Consider the following 5034-nt stretch of genomic DNA (forward strand, 5'->3'; position numbering starts at 1 on the left):
TGTGGGTCTATCTCAATCTGTGTGTGTAGTCCCATTCACGTGTCTGTGTACTAATTTGTGAGTCTGTATCTCAATCTGTGCGGGTAGTCCCATTCACGTGTCTGTGTACTAATTTGTGTGTCTGTATCTCACTGTGTGCGTTTGTAATCCCGTTCACTTGTCTGTGTATTTATTTGTGTGTCTGTATCTCACTTTGTGCATTTGTAATCCCATTCACGTGTCTGTGTACTAATTTGTGTGTCTGTACCTCAGTTTGTGTGTTTGTAATCCTATTCACGTGTCTGTGTACTAATTTGTGTGATTGTATAATCTCATAATCTATTTTGTGTGTCTGTATCTCAATCTGTGCGTGTAATCCCATTCACATGTCTGTGTACTCATTTGTGTGTCTATATCGCAATCTGTGCGTGTCTAATCCCATTCACTTGTCTGTGTACTAATTTGTTTGTATCTTAATTTGTGTGTAATCCCATTCACGTGTCTGTGTACTAATTTGTGTGTTTGTGTAATCATTAACGTGTCAATGTACTATTTTGTGTGTCTGTATCGCAATCTGTGTGTGTTTAATCCCATTCGCATGTCTGTGTACTAATTTGTGTGTCTGTATCTTAATTTGTGTGTAATCCCATTCACGTGTCTGTGTACTAAATTGTGGGTCTGTATCTCAATCTGTGTGTGTAGTCCCATTCACGTGTCTGTGTACTAATTTGTGGGTCTGTATCTCAATCTGTGCGGGTAGTCCCATTCACGTGTCTGTGTACTAATTTGTGAGTCTGTATCTCAATCTGTGCGGGTAGTCCCATTCACGTGTCTGTGTACTAATTTGTGTGTCTGTATCTCACTGTGTGCGTTTGTAATCCCGTTCACTTGTCTGTGTATTTATTTGTGTGTCTGTATCTCACTTTGTGCATTTGTAATCCCATTCACGTGTCTGTGTACTAATTTGTGTGTCTGTATCTCAGTTTGTGTGTTTGTAATCCTATTCACGTGTCAGTGTACTAATTTGTGTGATTGTATAATCTCATTGACATGTCAATGTACTATTTTGTGTGTCTGTATCTCAATCTGTGCGTGTAATCCCATTCGCGTGTCTGTTTACTCATTTGTGAGTCGGTATCGCAATCTGTGCGTGACAAATCCCATTCACTTGTCTGTACTAATTTGTATCTTAATTTGTGTATAATCCCATTCACCTGTCTGTGTACTCATTTGTGTTTGTGTAATCATTAAGGTGTCAATGTACTATTTTGTGTGTCTGTATCGCAATCTGCGTGTCTAATCCCATTCGCATGTTTGTGTACTAATTTGTGTGTCTGTATCGCAATCTGTGTGTGTTTAATCCCATTCGCATGTCTGTGTACTAATTTGTGTGTCTGTATCTTAATTTGTGTGTAATCCCATTCACGTGTCTGTGTACTAAATTGTGGGTCTGTATCTCAATCTGTGTGTGTAGTCCCATTCACGTGTCTGTGTACTAATTTGTGGGTCTGTATCTCAATCTGTGCGGGTAGTCCCATTCACGTGTCTGTGTACTAATTTGTGAGTCTGTATCTCAATCTGTGCGGGTAGTCCCATTCACGTGTCTGTGTACTAATTTGTGTGTCTGTATCTCACTGTGTGCGTTTGTAATCCCGTTCACTTGTCTGTGTATTTATTTGTGTGTCTGTATCTCACTTTGTGCATTTGTAATCCCATTCACGTGTCTGTGTACTAATTTGTGTGTCTGTATCTCAGTTTGTGTGTTTGTAATCCTATTCACGTGTCAGTGTACTAATTTGTGTGATTGTATAATCTCATTGACATGTCAATGTACTATTTTGTGTGTCTGTATCTCAATCTGTGCGTGTAATCCCATTCGCGTGTCTGTTTACTCATTTGTGAGTCGGTATCGCAATCTGTGCGTGACAAATCCCATTCACTTGTCTGTACTAATTTGTATCTTAATTTGTGTATAATCCCATTCACCTGTCTGTGTACTCATTTGTGTTTGTGTAATCATTAAGGTGTCAATGTACTATTTTGTGTGTCTGTATCGCAATCTGCGTGTCTAATCCCATTCGCATGTTTGTGTACTAATTTGTGTGTCTGTATCTTAATTTGTGTGTAATCCCATTCACGTGTGTGTACTAAATTGTGGGTCTGTATCTCAATCTGTGTGTGTAGTCCCATTCACGTGTCTATGTACTAATTTGTGGGTCTGTATCTCAATCTGTGCGGGTAGTCCCATTCACGTGTCTGTGTACTAATTTGTGGGTCTGTATCTCAATCTGTGTGTGTAGTCCCATTCACGTGTCTGTGTACTAATTTGTGGGTCTGTATCTCAATCTGTGCGGGTAGTCCCATTCACGTGTCTGTGTACTAATTTGTGGGTCTGTATCTCAATCTGTGCGGGTAGTCCCATTCACGTGTCTGTGTACTCATTTGTGTGTCTATATCGCAATCTGTGCGTGTCTAATCCCATTCACTTGTCTGTGTACTAATTTGTTTGTATCTTAATTTGTGTGTAATCCCATTCACGTGTCTGTGTACTAATTTGTGTGTTTGTGTAATCATTAACGTGTCAATGTACTATTTTGTGTGTCTGTATCGCAATCTGTGTGTGTCTAATCCCATTCGCATGTCTGTGTACTAATTTGTGTGTCTGTATCTTAATTTGTGTGTAATCCCATTCACGTGTCTGTACTAAATTGTGGGTCTGTATCTCAATCTGTGTGTGTAGTCCCATTCACGTGTCTGTGTACTAATTTGTGAGTCTGTATCTCAATCTGTGCGGGTAGTCCCATTCACGTGTCTGTGTACTAATTTGTGTGTCTGTATCTCACTGTGTGCGTTTGTAATCCCGTTCACTTGTCTGTATCTCACTTTGTGCATTTGTAATCCCATTCACGTGTCTGTGTACTAATTTGTGTGTCTGTATATCAGTTTGTGTGTTTGTAATCCTATTCACGTGTCTGTGTACTAATTTGTGTGATTGTATAATCTCATTGACATGTCAATGTACTATTTTGTGTGTCTATATCGCAATCTGTGCGTGTCTAATCCCATTCACTTGTCTGTGTACTAATTTGTTTGTATCTTAATTTGTGTGTAATCCCATTCACGTGTCTGTGTACTAATTTGTGTGTTTGTGTAATCATTAACGTGTCAATGTACTATTTTGTGTGTCTGTATCGCAATCTGTGTGTGTCTAATCCCATTCGCATGTCTGTGTACTAAATTGTGGGTCTGTATCTCAATCTGTGTGTGTAGTCCCATTCACGTGTCTGTGTACTAATTTGTGGGTCTGTATCTCAATCTGTGTGTGTGTGTAGTCCCATTCACGTGTCTGTGTACTAATTTGTGGGTCTGTATCTCAATCTGTGTGTGTAGTCTCATTCACGTGTCTGTGTACTAATTTGTGGGTCTGTATCTCACTATGTGCGTTTGTAATCCCGTTCACGTGTCTGTGTACTAATTTGTGTGATTGTATAATCTCATTGACATGTCAATGTACTATTTTGTGTGTCTGTATCTCAATCTGTGCGTGTAATCCCATTCGCGTGTCTGTTTACTCATTTGTGTGTCGGTATCGCAATCTGTGCGTGACAAATCCCATTCACTTGTCTGTGTACTAATTTGTGTTTGTGTAATCATTAACGTGTCAGTGTACTATTTTGTGTGTCTGTATCGCAATCTGTGTGTGTCTAATCCCATTCGCATGTCTGTACTAATTTGTGGGTCTGTATCTCACTATGTGCGTTTGTAATCCCGTTCACTTGTCTGTGTACTAATTTGTGTGTCTGTATCTCACTTTGTGCGTTTGTAATCCTATTCACATGTCTGTGTACTAATTTGTGGGTCTGTATCTCAATCTATGCGGGTAGTCCCATTCACGTGTCTGTGTACTAATTTGTGTACACACAAATTAGCACGCAAACACATGGATCAGATTACAGACACACAGATTAAGATACAGACACACAAAAATGTACACAAACACATGGATCAGATTACAGACACACAGATTGAGATACAGACACACAATATAGTACACAAACACATGGATCGGATTACAGACACACAGATTAAGATACAGACACACACAATAGTACACAAACACATGGATCAGATTACAGACACACAGATTGAGATACAGACACACAATATAGTACACAAACACATGGATCAGATTACAGACACAGATTAGTACACAAACACATGGATCGGATTACAGACACACAGTTTAAGATACAGACACACAAAATAGTACACAAACACATGGATCAGATTACAGACACACAGATTGAGATACAGACACACAATATAGTACACAAACACATGGATCAGATTACAGACACACAGATTGAGATACAGACACACAAAATAGTACACAAACACATGGATCAGATTACAGACACACAGATTAAGATACAGACACACAAAATAGTACACAAACACATGGATCAGATTACAGATACACAAATTAGTACATTGGCATGTGGATCAGATTACAGACACACAGATTGAGATACAGACACACAAAATAGTACACAAACACATGGATCAGATTACAGACACACAGACTGAGATACAGACACACAAAATAGTACACAAACACATTGATCAGATTACAGACACACAAATTAGTACATTGGCATGTGGATCAGATTACAGACACACAGATTGAGCTACGGCTTTGCAAATAGTTGTGCTACACTAATACTTCCATATTTGTCTTCCTGAGGCATGTTTTTGAGGTGTGACATTTAAAACTCCTCCCCACTATTCCAGGTATGCATTTTGAGGGAACTTTTTTCTTTTTTCGGTCGGAAAAAACCCACAACGTCAAACAAGTGCATGTTTATTATTGTTGTTATTATTATTGAGACTGACTGAATTCCCTTCCATGTTATTTACATGTCACCTGGTGAGGAAGAGTCCCATCAGCCAAAGTCCACGCGTCACGTGACAGGAAGTGAGCAGTCTGGGCGGAGCTAGGAAACGGCGGGAGGATTGTCGGAGGAAGCTGGCGAGGTATCACAAGTCCTCTTGTTC

This window comes from Nerophis lumbriciformis, linkage group LG17, assembly GCF_033978685.3.
Source record: "Nerophis lumbriciformis linkage group LG17, RoL_Nlum_v2.1, whole genome shotgun sequence".
NCBI lineage: Eukaryota > Metazoa > Chordata > Actinopteri > Syngnathiformes > Syngnathidae > Nerophis > Nerophis lumbriciformis.